This window comes from Dendrobates tinctorius, unplaced genomic scaffold, assembly GCF_039654945.1.
Source record: "Dendrobates tinctorius isolate UK_male_01 unplaced genomic scaffold, ASM3965494v1 ptg000022l, whole genome shotgun sequence".
Lineage (NCBI taxonomy): Eukaryota > Metazoa > Chordata > Amphibia > Anura > Dendrobatidae > Dendrobates > Dendrobates tinctorius.
In genome coordinates, this window is record NW_027361690.1 from 71,051,838 (window position 1) to 71,069,187 (window position 17,350).

General features: G+C 47.4%; 1 protein-coding gene across 1 annotated transcript in view; it reads right to left on the reverse strand.

The window, feature by feature from the left end:
* Positions 1–17,350, reverse strand: part of LOC141084424 (uncharacterized) — a 60,323-nt gene that overhangs the window by 17,944 nt on the left and 25,029 nt on the right. The window lies entirely within an intron of this gene.

Sequence of the window (17,350 nt, forward strand, 5' to 3'; positions counted from 1 at the left end):
TTAATGCGATACCGTGACTTAAGTTGCGGTGATCGCATTAAAATTCCGACGCCATCTTACCTTAGGGAAGATGGTTTCGGATGCCCGGGCTCCAATCCCGCCCCCTGGCCTCCAGAGCACTGTGATTGGCTGTTCAATTCTGAACAGCCAATCGCAGCCTTTCTCATTGTTTCAGGCTGAAACAATAATGTCCCAGGCTAGGATCGGAGTACCGATGTACTCGATCCTAGACTAAAAGCCCCCGGATTGGCATGATCACCACTGTGCCCTGCCAGTACCAGCCCGGATCGGTGCTGTAATAGCACCGATCCTAGGCTGGAGCCTAGGACAGGCCCAGCAGGGCCTGCAGGAACTTTGTTGTGATCAATGTCATCGTCAATCGTACTAATCACAGGGCACAGCTCTGTGCCCTGCTGGTGACCTGGCCGTGACGTGCCTAGGAATTGGAGCTGTGAGCTCCGATCCTAGACAGTTGCCAAGGTCATCAGGTCCAGCAGGGATTGGTTGGATCTATGTAATCAATCGATCCCACCAATGACTGATCACAGCAGCGGTGTGACCGCTATGTGACCTGTCTCTGACCTGCCTGTGACCTGTATGACTGCTCTGCCGGGGTCCATTCCCTACAGAGCAGTCATACTGCTGGATGTCCTGCTGTGCTTGGTATTGTGGTGCCACCGCAGCCTGTAGCACCACAATCCCTGCTGAAGAAAAAAGAAGAAAGAAAAACCCTACAACTGTAAGTGTTACCTGATCCCTGCCCAATCTATCTTCATTCCCCTTTCCCCCTCCACCATTCTTAGCACACATTTTCCATTTTTTCACCAACCCTTTGCAACACCTGCTACAACCCTAACTGATCCCTGCCCAATCTCTCTTCATCCACCCCAATCCCCCCCATCCCCCCTCTCCACCCCCTTTGTGCAGCCACCAAGCGTTGATTGGTGATGCAGTTCACCGATGAACACTCGTGCTTGCTTTTTTTTTCTCAGCCCCCTTTGCGCCAACTCTGCACACACATCCAGCAGCTGCCAAACTTTGATAAGTGACACAGTTCACTTACCAGAGTTTGTGACTGCCGGTTTCCTTTTTTTTTCACCCCCCCTTGCGCCACCCCCGTGCGCACATACAGCTGCTGCCGAACTTTGATAAGTGAAACAGTTCACTTATCAGAGCTGGTGCCGGCTGTTTTAGATGCTTTTATTTTTGCCACCTCTGTGCGCACATCCAGCAGCTGAATTTTGATAAGTGACACGCAGTTCACTTATCAGAGCAAGGGCCTGCAGTTTTAGACTTTTTTTTTACCCACAGGCATTTTTTTCTCCCAGCTATTTCTTTTCAGAATAGTTTACACCAATGATTATCCCCCCCCCACACATACACATACAGTTATCAATAAAGTAAACACAAAGCACCATATTCACACAAAAAATGTCCTCATTAGAGTTGATCGACTTTTGGTTTTTTAGGGTCGAGTTTCGTTTCGTGAAACGCGACTTTTCCAAAAGTCGGGTCGAGCAAGATCGTCCGATTATAGGGAAAAGTCGGGGTCGTCCCGAAACACGAAACCCAATGTAAGTCAATGGGGAATAAAAGTCGGCAGTGAGAGGAGGACAGGAAACACACCTACAGTGCCCATTTGAATGCCAAAAGCATCAATTCTTCTTACTTAAGCTTGTCAACCTTAATTAACTTCATAATACAAGTTACGCACTGAAAAATGGGGGTTATTTGGCTAAAGTTGTGGGGGGGGAGGGCTGGCTCCAGGTTTTCATGTGCCCTGGGTGAAAGAGCGCCCCTTTAACAAATACCACAACTCATCATGCTCCGATACGGCAGAGAAATAGCGGTATAGTACAATGAAAAATACTTCACTTTTTACATCTCATGACGAGGCCCATCTATTTCTCCATACAGAATCATTGGTCCCATATAATGTTTGAAACAGTATATGATGAGCTCCACATAATGCTACAGTATATGTTGGTCCCCATGGATGAAGCTCCACTGTCTTATGGGCCCAAATAATGCTCCAAACATAATGGGCCCCATTTCTAATGCTCTAGTGTATAATGGGCCCTGTAAATGCTGCTCCAGTGTCTGATGTCCACCTTTGGAATGTTCCAGTGTATGGTGGGCCCCATCTATCATTCTCCAGAGTATAGTGCTCCCCAAAAATTGCTGTCCCAACATTGAAAACAATCAAATAAGTCTCCTCGCTAGGGAATCCCTGTACTTGTCTGGACTCCTCGTCGTCCCCATCTTCCATCTCACTGCACAGTATTTCAACTTTGCAAGTGCTGTGATCCTGAGCAAGCAGGGGGGGCCCACTCGTTGGCGACGGCACTGGCACAGGGCCCCTAATAGTACGGTGGTGTGTCTGATGGCGGGTGGGCCGAACCTGCACTTTCATCTGCAGCTTCCTCTTTGTCACCGTGTAAGATGGAACTGTATATGGGAAGGGTAACCTGAGTTTCATCAGGGTCAGATTCAGGCCGTGTAGCGTGCGAGGGGAATGTAGTGGTCTGGGTCAATGTACCAGCAGATTCATCGAGCAGTGGCTGGGCATCAGTGCACTTGTGTCGCCCCCAGGAGTACGGTCGCCACAGTGGCATTACCTTCTTCCTAGGGAGTGTGATGTCATGCTTGGGAGCAACGAACGATCTCTCTAGCAGGTTAACTGATTGGGCGGCGTTATTCCCACGAGTCATGACCCTCCAAACAGCGTTCATGAAGGCAAAGTGTTTGTTTTACGTGGGCAGTATGGTTGCAAAGCTGAACCTTAAAGGAATGTCCAGAAGGGCACCACCAGGAGTGGAGCCTACGGTTAAATTCGACTCCACCTGGGAAACCTCAACCATGCCAGCTACAGAACAGATGCACACATTGCAAGCTTAATTCCGTTAACGAACGAGACTACGTCATGCCCCGCGGTCCGAGTCCGGCTTACTAGAGGGACACGTGAGGCTATGGCACATGAGATTGGCCAATAACTGGTGTGTCATGCCCTTACATGTCCGTGGCTGCATGTGCGCTACATTGAAAAGGCCAGCGTTTGTCGCTTACAGGTGCAGATAACCCGCTGAACAACGTTAGTGATGGGGATCACTGATTACAATTATTACCCGCGAACAATGATTTCCCAGTAAGTGCAGGTCAACCGCAGTTCCGGAATAAGGCCTAACCGTCATTCCTGAAAAAATGAAAAACTTACGTGTGCAAACCACAGGTGCTGTAGCTTGCTTAACAGCTCGCCAGCCGTTCTCACGCCCAGTATGGATTACACGTGATTGCACAAAGGTGAGAAAGGGTACCGTATCCCCAGATAACATGTATGGATAGCGTACACATTCAAAATATATGTCTATACATCAGGAGGCAGGCTCAGACGGTGTTAGGCCCAGTATGGATTGCACGTGATTGCACAAAGGTTAGAAAGGGAACCGTATCCCCAGATAACATGTATGGATAGCGTACACATTCAAAATATATGTATGTACATCAAGAGGCAGGCTCAAACGGTGTCAGGCACAGTATGGATTTGACGGCCCAGACTACACAGCGGAGAAGCAGGGAGAGGTAAAGATTGCAAATGCTGGGGCCCTGCCCAAGCAAGGGGGGCCCACTCGTGGGCGTCGGTACTGGCACTGGGCCCCTAATAGTACGGCGGTGTGTCTGACGGCGGGAGTGCACCACCACCGTCAGAGACACTTGATTGCACTATGAGGGACCCTGTGCCAGTGCCCGCGCCCAAGAGTCGGCCTACCCACCTGTCCAGGGCAACGGCACTCGCACGGTGTCGTGCGCTAGGTGGTGACCCCGGCCATGGGGGGGGGGGAGGCAGCACAGTTAGGGAGTTTTAGAAAGTGGCATATGTTGATGTTGGACATTCAGCTGATGCAAAAGGTGAAATAGGTCAAGTCCCAGGAAGAGGTGGACCAAAGCAAGCCATTTTTCTGTCACCCTATGTGTCATCAGGGGAAGGTGGGACAAAATCCTTGGAAACCCATGCGTGGTTCATTTTAATGAAGGTTAGATCATCCACATTTTGGGTTGACAGACAGGTCCTTTTTTCTGTCAGGATTGATCCAGCTGCACTGAAGACTCTTTCCGATAGCACACTTGCAGCTGGGCAAGCGAGCTCCTGTAATGCATATTGTGCCAATTCAGGCCAGGTGTCCAGTTTAGCGGCCCAATAGTCAAAGGGGAATGACCTGTGTGGGAGAACATCGATATGGGAGGAAAAGTAGTGTGTAACCATAGTTGACAACTGCTGTCTCCTGTCACTTTCCATCGATGCAGTATTACCAGTTGTGTGAGCGGTACTTGAAAAATCAGTCCACAACATTGTCATGAAACCCCTGTCTCCAACGCCACTTCTGCTGTGTGCACCACGAACACCTCTGCCAAGCTGACCCCGGCCCGTACGGCTCGTGTGAGAACCATCACCGCTGCTGTGTGCTGGGAATGCCTCAAGCAACCGATTTACCAGAGTTGCTTGTTTATTAGCCAATATTAGGTCAAGGTTCTCCTGTGGCATGATGTTTTGTAATTTGCCTTTATAGCGTGGATCCAGGATGCTGGCCAACCAGTAGTCGTCATCGTTCATCATTTTGGCAATGCGGGGGTCCCTTTTTAGGATATGCAAGGCATAATCTGACATGTGGGCCAATGTTCCCGGTGTCAATGATGCACTGCGAGTGCTGGTTGGAGGAGCACTTTCTGGCAAATCCACATCCCTCCAGTCACGCACAAACCCTGTACCAGACCTTGCCACGCCAACATTTTCACTTGCCCCACGAGATGCATCCTCCTCCCCTAAGTAATCATCCCCATCATCCTCCTCCTCCTCCTCCTCTTCCTCCACCTCGTCCAGGTGAGGTCCCTGAGCAGACAATGGCTGAATGTCATCAAGGATTCCCTCCTCCTCATCAACATTGGCTGCAGAAGCCTGCTCCTTAAGGTGCGTCAAAGTTTGCATGAGCAGACGCATAAGTGGGATGCTCATGCTTAGGATGGCGTCGTCTGCGCTTACCAGCCGTGTGCATTCCTCAAAACACTGAAGGACTTTACAGAGGTCTTTCAGCTTCGACCACTGCACACCTGTCAACTCCATGTCTGCTCTCAAAGTGCCTGCCCGTGTATCCTCCCACAAATGCATTATGGCCTGCCTCTGCTCGCACAGCCGCTCCACCATGTGCAGGGTGGAGTTCCACCTTGTTGCAATGTCGATAATGAGGCGGTGGTTGGGAAGGTGGAGCTATCGCTGCAGCTTCTGCATACGAACGGAGTGTACAGGCGACCGGCGGATGTGCGCACACAGTCTTCGCACCTTCTGGAGCAGGGCTGTTAACTCCGGATAATTTTTGAGGAAGCACTGCACCACCAGGTTCAAGGTGTGAGCCAAGCAAGGTATGTGGCTGAGTTCTGAAAGGGCTATGGCTGCCACAAAATTACGGCCGTTATCACTAACTACCTTGCCTGCCTCAAGATGTACACTGCCCAGCCATGACTCAGTTTGTCGCTTCAAGTACTCGGCCAGCACCTCGGCGGTGTGTCTGTCGCCCAAACACATCATCTGCAACACAGCCTGCTGACGCTTTCCACTAGCTGCTCAATAGGGGGACACCTCGTGTGCAACAGTGGCAGCTACAGATGGAGTGCTCGTACGACTGCGCTCTGTGGACGAGCTTTCGCTTCTGGAGGAGGAGGAGGAGGAGGAGGAGGAGGGTCGAACGCCTACAGCCAACTGTTTCCTATACCGTGGGCTAGGCAGCACTGTCCCACCACCGCTGTCCCCTGTGGACCCTGCATCCACCACATTAACCCAGTGCGCAGTGATGGACACGTAACGGCCCTGGCCATGCCGACTGGACCATGCATCAGTTGTGAGGTGCACCTTTCCACTCACTGACTGCTTGAGTGCATGGACAATGCGGTCTTTCACATGATGGTGGAGGGCTGGGATGGCTTTGCGAGAGAAGAAGTGGCGACTGGGTAGGTCATAGCGTGGTACTGCATAGGCCATGAGTTCGCGGAAAGCTGTGCTTTCCACCAACCGAAAGGGCATCATCTCAAACGAGATTAGTTTGGCAATGTGGGCGTTCAAACCCAGTGTACGCGGATGAGAGACTGAGTACTTTTTTGACCTACTCATAGTGTCTGGGAGGGTGAGCTGGACTTGAGAGCTGCATATGGTGGAAGTAGCGGTGGACAGGGCGGACTGAGAGAGGGTTGATGATGGTGATGGAGTTGTTGTTCTTTCTGATGGCCTAGAATCAGTTTTTCGTTGATATAACAGTGGGATTCCCTGACTGCTGTGGCCTTGCAACGACACCTCAACATTTGCTGCTGTGCTAACCGGTGGGCTTACAGTGGGGGAAACAATGTAGCGTTGCTGACTACCTTCGTTGTGATCAGTTGCACATGTGGCACTTGAGGTTTGGTGTTGTGTCCACGCTTGCAAGTGCATGCTGGTTAAATGTCTAAGCATGCAACTGGTATTCAAATTTTTCAGATTTTTCCCTCGGCTAAAGGTCTTTGCGCACTTCTTACAGATAACCTTGGCCTGATCATGAGGATTTTGTTCAAAAAAGTGCCACACTGCACTCTTCCTACTTTGGCAGACATTTTGCGGCCTAGCACGCTGTGATCTTTTGACCCTCTGGACAAGCTGTCCAGCAACTCTTTTGATGTTTGGAACCTGTCTTTGGAGTGCTCCGGGCCTGCCAGATAACAGCTGTTGCGATGTCGATGTCTGCTGTGGATGCTCCTCATCTGAGCTATTGGAAGCAGCACCCTCTTCCCCCAATGGATGCCAATCTGGGTCAACAACTGGGTCATCCATCACCTCCTCTTCTATGTCATGTGCACCTTCCTCTGTGTCACCGTGTATGGTGGTATAGTGTGCGGGAAGGGGCACCTGAGTCTCATCAGGGTTAGAATCTGGCTCTGTACACTGCGAGGACAATGCAGTGCTCTGAGTGAATGTACCAGCAGAATCATCCATCAGCGGCTGTGCATCAGTGCACTCCATGTCAGATTCATCTTGGCCTGGGTAATTCACCATTTGACTTGATAATCCAGGCATGGTATGTGAAAACAGCTCCATGGAGTAATCAGTAGTATGGCCTGCGTCATCCTTCAATCTTGGTTGGGGTGAAGGACACAAGGAAAGGTGTGGTTCATGAACATGAGCCTCCAATGACGACTCAGTGCTTTTACTTTTTACAACTGAAGAAGAGGAGGCGATAGAGCTGGAGGCTGAGTCAGCAATGTAAGACAAAACTTTTTCCTGATGCTCTGGCTTTAAAAGCGGTTTGCCAACTCCTAGAAAACTAAGCGTTCGAGGCCTTATGTAGCCAGACGATGACGCAGGCTCAACACCTCCTGCATTCGGTCCTATTTTGCTCTTGCCAATACCATCAGATCCACCACCAACACCATCATTACCAGCTGCCAACCCCCGCCCAATTCCACGGCCTCTTCCACCAGCCTTCCTCATTTTTGGTAGAAATGTAGACAAAATCCAACAAACTATATAGTAATGTAAAACAAGGTACAAGGTGTCTATAGGACAGGGGAGATTTTGAATTTCTGCACACACTTGTGGACACTGGACACTTTTGGATTGTGTGAGGCCCACTGAATATCTGAGCGCTCTGTCACAGGCTCGATGGCACAGCTGTGACCAAAGTGACTAGAGGATAAGGGAGATTTTGAATTTCTGCACACACTTGTGGACACTGGACACTTATGGATTGTGTGAGGCCCACTGAATATCTGAGCGCTCTGTCACAGGCTCGATGGCACAGCTGTGACCAAAGTGACTAGAGGATAAGGGAGATTTTGAATTTCTGCACACACTTGTGGACACTGGACACTTTTGGATCGTGTGAGGCCCACTGAATATCTGAGCGCTCTGTCACAGGCTCGATGGCACAGCTGTGACCAAAATGACTAGAGGATTAGGGAGATTTTGAATTTCTGCACACACTTGTGGACACTGGACACTTTTGGATTGTGTGAGGCCCACTGAATATCTGAGCGCTCTGTCACAGGCTCGATGGCACAGCTGTGACCAAAGTGACTAGAGGATAAGGGAGATTTTGAATTTCTGCACACACTTGTGGACACTGGACACTTTTGGATTGTGTGAGGCCCACTGAATATCTGAGCGCTCTGTCACAGGCTCGATGGCACAGCTGTGACCAAAGTGACTAGAGGATAAGGGAGATTTTGAATTTCTGCACACACTTGTGGACACTGGACACTTTTGGATTGTGTGAGGCCCACTGAATATCTAAGCGCTCTGTCACAGGCTCGATGGCACAGCTGTGACCAAAGTGACTAGAGGATAAGGGAGATTTTGAATTTCTGCACACACTTGTGGACACTGGACACTTTTGGATTGTGTGAGGCCCACTGAATATCTGAGCGCTCTGTCACAGGCTCGATGGCACAGCTGTGACCAAAGTGACTAGAGGATAAGGGAGATTTTGAATTTCTGCACACACTTGTGGACACTGGACACTTTTGGATTGTGTGAGGCCCACTGAATATCTGAGCGCTCTGTCACAGGCTCGATGGCACAGCTGTGACCAAAGTGACTAGAGGATAAGGGAGATTTTGAATTTCTGCACACACTTGTGGACACTGGACACTTATGGATTGTGTGAGGCCCACTGAATATCTGAGCGCTCTGTCACAGGCTCGATGGCACAGCTGTGACCAAAGTGACTAGAGGATAAGGGAGATTTTGAATTTCTGCACACACTTGTGGACACTGGACACTTTTGGATTGTGTGAGGCCCACTGAATATCTGAGCGCTCTGTCACAGGCTCGATGGCACAGCTGTGACCAAAATGACTAGAGGATAAGGGAGATTTTGAATTTCTGCACACACTTGTGGACACTGGACACTTATGGATTGTGTGAGGCCCACTGAATATCTGAGCGCTCTGTCACAGGCTCGATGGCACAGCTGTGACCAAAGTGACTAGAGGATAAGGGAGATTTTGAATTTCTGCACAAACTTGTGGACACTGGACACTTTTGGATTGTGTGAGGCCCACTGAATATCTGAGCGCTCTGTCACAGGCTCGATGGCACAGCTGTGACCAAAGTGACTAGAGGATAAGGGAGATTTTGAATTTCTGCACTCACTTGTGGACACTGGACACTTTTGGATTGTGTGAGGCCCACTGAATATCTGAGTGCTCTGTCACAGGCTCGATGGCACAGCTGTGACCAAAATGACTAGAGGATAAGGGAGATTTTGAATTTCTGCACACACTTGTGGACACTTTTGGATTGTGTGAGGCCCACTGAATATCTGAGCGCTCTGTCACAGGCTCGATGGCACAGCTGTGACCAAAGTGACTAGAGGATAAGGGAGATTTTGAATTTCTGCACACACTTGTGGACACTGGACACTTTTGGATTGTGTGAGGCCCACTGAATATCTGAGCACTCTGTCACAGGCTCGATGGCACAGCTGTGACCAAAGTGACTAGAGGATAAGGGAGATTTTGAATTTCTGCACACACTTGTGGACACTGGACACTTTTGGATTGTGTGAGGCCCACTGAATATCTGAGCGCTCTGTCACAGGCTCGATGGCACAGCTGTGACCAAAGTGACTAGAGGATAAGGGAGATTTTGAATTTCTGCACTCACTTGTGGACACTGGACACTTTTGGATTGTGTGAGGCCCACTGAATATCTGAGTGCTCTGTCACAGGCTCGATGGCACAGCTGTGACCAAAATGACTAGAGGATAAGGGAGATTTTGAATTTCTGCACACACTTGTGGACACTTTTGGATTGTGTGAGGCCCACTGAATATCTGAGCGCTCTGTCACAGGCTCGATGGCACAGCTGTGACCAAAGTGACTAGAGGATAAGGGAGATTTTGAATTTCTGCACACACTTGTGGACACTGGACACTTTTGGATTGTGTGAGGCCCACTGAATATCTGAGCACTCTGTCACAGGCTCGATGGCACAGCTGTGACCAAAGTGACTAGAGGATAAGGGAGATTTTGAATTTCTGCACACACTTGTGGACACTGGACACTTTTGGATTGTGTGAGGCCCACTGAATATCTGAGCGCTCTGTCACAGGCTCGATGGCACAGCTGTGACCAAAGTGACTAGAGGATAAGGGAGATTTTGAATTTCTGCACACACTTGTGGACACTGGACACTTTTGGATTGTGTGAGGCCCACTGAATATCTAAGCGCTCTGTCACAGGCTCGATGGCACAGCTGTGACCAAAGTGACTAGAGGATAAGGGAGATTTTGAATTTCTGCACACACTTGTGGACACTGGACACTTTTGGATTGTGTGAGGCCCACTGAATATCTGAGCGCTCTGTCACAGCCTCGATGGCACAGCTGTGACCAAAGTGACTAGAGGATAAGGGAGATTTTGAATTTCTGCACACACTTGTGGGCACTGGACACTTATGGATTGTGTGAGGCCCACTGAATATCACAGCGCTATGTCACAGGCAGAAATTGGCTAGTGTATCACAAACTACAAGGTGTATGTAGAATTGGGCAGAATAGGAATCTACCTAGAGTGCAGGTCTGTAAGAACGGAACATGTCCTCGTTTTATTCTCACAGAGTGACACACTGATAGCTTCACTGTGGCTGTGATAACAGCCGTTACACGGTACTGTGTGAGGAGCGTACACCGCTGTATGGTGTGAAAAAATGCACGCTCAGTACCTCAGCAGGACAAAAAAAAAAAATTGGGATTGCTTTTAAAAAAGCAGTTTGCGGAGCAGTGGGTAAACAGCAATGCAGGAATGTCTGGAAGCCTTAGAAGGCAGCCCAACAACCAACACCACTGATACACCACTATATAGCCTCCCCTTGCACTGCACACACAGTGACTGGTGTGTTGTACAGGCAAAATCGCTAGCAGCAGAAGCAGTTTTTTTTTCTTCTCAGCAGGACAAATAAAAAAATTGGGATTGCTTTTAAAAAAGCAGTTTGCGGAGCAGTGGGTAAACAGCAATGCAGGAATGTCAGGAAGCCTTAGAAGGCAGCCCAACAACCAACACCACTGATACACCACTATATAGCCTCCCCTTGCACTGCACACACAGTGACTGATGTGTTGTACAGGCAAAATCGCTAGCAGCAGAAGCAGTTTTTTTTTCTTCTCAGCAGGACAAAAAAAAAATTGGGATTGCTTTTAAAAAAGCAGTTTGCGGAGCAGTGGGTAAACAGCAATGCAGGAATGTCAGGAAGCCTTAGAAGGCAGCCCAACAACCAACACCACTGATACACCACTATATAGCCTCCCCTTGCACTGCACACACAGTGACTGATGTGTTGTACAGGCAAAATCGCTAGCAGCAGAAGCAGTTTTTTTTTCTTCTCAGCAGGACAAAAAACAAAATTGGGATTGCTTTTAAAAAAGCAGTTTGCGGATCAGTGGGTAAACAGCAATGCAGGAATGTCAGGAAGCCTTAGAAGGCAGCCCAACAACCAACACCACTGATTCACCACTATATAGCCTCCCCTTGCACTGCACACACAGTGACTGGTGTGTTGTACAGGCAAAATCGCTAGCAGCAGAAGCAGTTTTTGGTGTCTTCTTCCCTGCCTAACGCTCTCCCTACAAAATCATCAGCAGCAGCAGCTCTCTCTATTCTGAGATCAGCATGAGTAACATGGCGGTCGGCGTGCACGCCCTTTTATACCCCCTGTGACACCCCCCAAAGCAAGCCAATCACTTGCATGCCCTTCTGAAAGATGGTGGTGACCCGTGCCTATGTCATCACGTTGCCCACAGTGTCCGTGGATCCTGATTGGCTGAAAAAGAGCGCAAAACAAACTTTTGAAACGCGACTTTGGCGCGTAAGTCGCCGACCTCGTGGCCGACCTCATCCTAGGGTCGGGTTTCGTTTCATGAAACCCGACTTTGCCAAAAGTCGGCGACTTTTGAAATTTTTCGACCCGTTTCGCTCAACTCTAGTCCTCATCAAATTCATCTCAACAGCACTATTCAATGGAGGAGGCATATTCTTTCCTTGTCTCCGACACTGATAGCGAGGGATAGGATCCCACTTTTCTGTACTTTTCAGATTCCTCATCCTCTTACCCCTCCTCGGGTTCTGCGGAACCACCATGTAGACACCCCAGGACAGAAGATGAGGCAGCACCCACCATTCCCGCTGCTGAACCAGCGCAACCCGTATGGACCTCGTCCCCCCGAAAATTACGAGCCAGTGATTCCTGATTTTGTGGCAGAATCAGGAATCAAGTTTGACACCACTGGCCTCACAGAAATAGACTTTTTCAAAGTCTTTTTCTCTGAGGATTTTGTTAACCTCATGGTGGAGCACACTAATTTGTACGCTCATCAATTTTTGGAACAAAACCCGCATTCATCATTTTCTAACTGGTCTCCTGTAGACGCAGTTGAAATGACACAGTTTTGGGGCCTGGTCCTTCATATGGGGATCCTGAAGAAGCCATAACTTAGGCAATATTGGTGTGTTATGCTGATAATGCACAGTCTCCCGCACGAGATGACCCCAACTTTGACCTGCTGGTGGTCACGTAAAAGGACAAGAGGGATGTCCTACTCTTGACCACTATACACGGTGATGGCAGCGCCCTCTGCACTGTATGGGGTACCTCTACATAGGTCAGCAAACTGACCTGTGTACTGGGGTATAATAAAAACAGGGGGAGTTGATCTCTCCGATCAACTCCTCCAACCGTACAATGTTTTGAGAAAGGCCAAGGTGTAGCATAAAAAGCTGGCCGTACACATCGTCCAAGTGGCAATGCTCAACACTTTCCTGCTGTTACGATGTGCACGCCACACCGATACGTCATACTTTCAGTTCCAGGAGGTAGTGGTTAAGGCCCTGATGTTTGGCACTCCGGAAGGAGCGGGCCCCAGTACTTCTGGAACTGAAGGTGCTCGTATTGTACCAGGTCAGTATTTTTCGGGGGTGGTCCCGCCAACCAGAAGAAAAGGTAAGCAGCAAAAAAGGTGCCGAGAGTGTTACAAAAAGGGAATATGCAAGGACACCATTTATCAATGCGACACCTGCCCCGAAAAACCTGGCCTGTGTATGAAGGATTGCTTCAAATTGTACCACACCACCATGCACTACTAATTTACTTTACCAGAAACATTAGATTAGTTGGGGCAAATTTAGATTTGTTCTTTGGGGGTCTAGTATCCAAAATTATGTCACATGTGTTTTTTTTTTTTTTTTTACTGTTTAGGCACATCAGGGGCTCTGCAAACGGAACATAACGCCCACAGACCATTCCATCAAAGTCTGCATTCCAAAACGTCACTACTTGCCTTTCAAGCCCTGACGTGTGCCTAAACAGTTTTATCCCCACATGTGGGGTACCAGCATACTCAGGACAAATTGGACAACAACTTTTGGCATCCAATTTCTCCTGTTACCCTTGGGAAAATTAAAAATTGGGGACTAAAAGATAATTTTTGTGGGGAAAAAATAGGATTTTAAATTTTCACGCCCGGGCATTATAATCTTTAGTGAAACACTTGGGGGTTCAAAGTTCTCACCACACATCTACATAAGTTCCTTAGGGGGTCTCGTTTCCAATATGGGGTCACTTGTGCGGGGTTTCTACTGTTTAGGCACATCAGGGGCTCTGCAAGCGGGACATGACGCCCGCAGACCATTCCATCAAAGTCTTCATTCCAAAACGTCACTATTTCCCTTTCGACCCCCGACGTGTGCCCAAACAGTAGTTTTCTCCCACATGTGGGGTGTCAGTGTACTCAGGACAAATTGGACAACAACTTTTGGGGTCCAATTTCTCCTGTTACCCTTGGAAAAATAAAAAAGTTGTTGCTAAAAGATCATTTTTGCGACTAAAAAGTTAAATGTTCATTTTTTCCTTCCACGTTGCTTCTGCTCCTGTGGAGCACCTGAAGGGTTAATAATCTTCTTTAATCTGGTTTTGAGTAACTTGAGGGGTGCAGTTTTTAGAATGGTGTCACTTTTGAGTATTTTCTGCCATATAGATCCATCAAAGTGACTTCAAATATGAGGTGGTCCCTAAAAAAAAAAAAAAGGTTTTGTAAATTTTGTTGTAAAAATGAGAAATCGCTGGTCAACTTTTAACCCTTATAACTTCCTAACAAAAAAAAATTGTTTCCAAAATTGTGCTGATGTAAAGTAGACATGTGAGAAATGTTATTTAGTAACAAGATCATTTTTGTGGAAAAAATATGATTATTTAATTTCACGGCTGTACGTTATAAACGTCTGTGAAGCCCTTGGGGGTTCAAAGTTCTCACCACACATCTAGACAAGTTCCTTGTGGGGTCTAGTTTCCAAAACGGTGTAATTTGTGGGGGGTTTCCACTGTTTGGGCACATCAGGGGCTCTCCAAACGCAACATGGCATCCGATATCAATTCCATCCAATTTTGCGTTGAAAAAGTCAAACGGCGCTCCTTCCCTTCCAAGCTCCACTATGCGCCGAAACAGTGGTTCCCCCCCACATATCAGGTATCAGCGTACTCAGGACAAATTGCACAATAACTTTTCTGGTCCAATTTCTCCTGTTACTCTTGGTAAAATAAAAAAAATTGGACCTGAAATAATTTTTTTTTTTTTAAACATTCAAAAAATTCCTGTGAAGCACTTGAAGGGTTAATAAACTTCTTGAATGTGGTTTTGAGCACCTTGAGGGGTGCAGTTTTTAGAATGGTGTCACTTTGGGGTATTTTCTATCCTATAGACCCCTCAAAGTGACTTCAAATGTGATGTGGTCCTAAAAAAAATGGTGTTGTAAAAATGAGAACTTGCTGGTCAACTTTTAACACTTATAACATCCTAACAAAAAAAAAAATTGGCTCCGAAATTGTGCTGATGTAAAGTAAACATATGGGAAATGTTACTTATTAAGTATTTTGTGTGCTGTATCTCAGTGATTTAAGGGCATGAAAATTCAAATTTGGAAAATTGCAAAATTTTCAAAATTTTTGCTGAATTTCGCTTTTTTTTTCCACAAATAAACGCAAGTCATATCAAAGAATTTTTACCACTAACTTGAAGTACAATATGTCACGAGAAAACAATGTCAGAATCACCAGGATCCATGAAAGCGTTCCAGAGTTATTACCACATAAAGGGACAGTGGTCAGAATTGTAAAAATTGGCCTGGTCATTGACATGCAAATCACCCTTGGGGTAAAGGGGTTAAGCTCCACCCCTTTTGGTCCAGCGTTAGAACAAGTGTTGGATGCTGGTTCTTCCTGGTCAGGGGACATCTCATTGCTTCCAAGCAATGAGGTGGGGTGCCACAATGTCACTGTGAGATACTGATGCTGCGCTATAACATGCAGCTAAGTGTCTCTGCTGGATGGCAGGCTGAATGCTCACATCATGACAACATTCATGCCATCTAGATGTAGCAGAGCTAGACTTGTCAAGGGACAAATGCATTGAAGAGTGAGGCTAAGTGCCAGAACTGGTGCATCTTATGGATACACCATTTCTTGGGAGCTGTCTGCCTAGCCTTTGCTGATTATTAATTATAAGGGAGCCACCACGTCATTTCTTGGGAGGTCACCCATTTTAATAAACAGTAAAGGCTAAGTATACAGCTGTGAGCTGATAGTAAAAGCCTGGGAAGCTCGATGTTTATTACCCCCTTTCTAGGCTATAAACATCTGCCACCAGCCATCAGCTTTCCCTCTGCTGGTTATTAAAACATCAGGGGACCCCACGCTTTGCTGTAGTTCTATGCGTGGCTTTGCTCCCAGCATCTTTTACTCTTTATAAATCCTAGAAAAACAACGGCGTACTCTATGCCACAATGTAATAAAAAGCTAATTTATTTTTACAATCAAGTAACAATTACAAACAGACTCAAGAGAAACAAAGCGCATCACAAAGGCTCATGTGTGCTAGGACAAAAACAACACTGATGTAACAGCAAAAGGGGCAACAAGCAAAAAGACCTCAATAGATATCAAAAATCATGTGCACAAAGTGCCAAGTGCATGTAACGTGCATAAAAGGGAAAAGGGCTGAATAATAATCCCCATTATTCTTTAGTTGAATGGCGTTCAGACCTCAAACCCTAATAAAAGCCAAAAATTAAGAGTCCAAAGTAACGGTCTTACCCATATTGTAGCTGCCAGTGTGTGTCCTCTAGCAGCCCCGACGCATGTTTCGCGTGGGCTTCCTCGGGGGGCTGTGCCTGTGTGTGATAAGCTAGCTTCTCTTATAACGGAAGTGCAGCTGTTCGTAATCAGCGCCATGATCGGCGCATGCGCCCAACATCACCGGCGTCTATTGTGTTCATTCCTGCCGCTCATGTGACCAGGGAGAAGGAAGGGACGTTTATTATCAGCGCATGCGTACCGCGTCTTTTACTCTTTGCAGCTTCTTTTAATTGCATCAATCTTTGAAAGCCATGAAGTGGCTAAAATAAGAGACCTGACCATTCTGAAGGTGGCTGCTCCTTGGAAGCCACTGCTTTTCATACATAAAACGAATTTAAAAAAACGCCAAAGACGATGCAAAAAGAACAGAAATATAGACAAAGATGTTGCTTCAGGGGAAAAAAAAGCAACAAAAAACAAAACACTGGCATGTGTTTTGAGAAGATCTTTTTCTCCTGAATCGTTTTTTGCAGTCTTTAAGGTGTGTGCACACGTTGCGGTTCTGCTGCGGATCCGCAGTGAATTTGGTGCTGCGGTGTACAGTACCATTAAAAGCAATGTAAAATGAAAACCACAGTGCACATGCTGCGGAACTTTCCGTGCGGATTTGCTGTAGTTTTAAATCCGCATCATGACACTTCTTTGTGCAGATTCCGCAGCGGTTTGGCCCCTGCTCCATGACAGGTGTCAAACCGCAGGGGAAAACCGCAGGCAAATCCACAAATAAACCACAGGTCTTTTTTACCTGCGGATTCAGACAAATCCGCACGGAAAATTCCGCAGCAGATTCCGCAACGTGTGCACACACCTTAGATTTGACAAGTTTCCTGTCAAAGACGGGACAAGCTTTTTTCCTTTTACCCAGCTGGTGTAAACACCAAACATACATCAGCAAAGTGGTTTTATGATAGAAATTATTATCAAGAGCAGTTCAAGTGTGTTTTTAACTATTATTTTCAGGTGTTTTTGAAGTTGACTACTCTGAAAACCTCCTCAGACAACCCCTTGTGCACAAACCCTGGGAGCTGTGGCCATGCTGAGAGTCACACAGTCCAACAGAGCAAGAAACCGCAGAAAGGACATGACAGACGACGGCGTCTGGTCAGCGCGGATAACTATGGGGCGCAGAGGGCTCCTAGAAGTAAACAGCTGCCG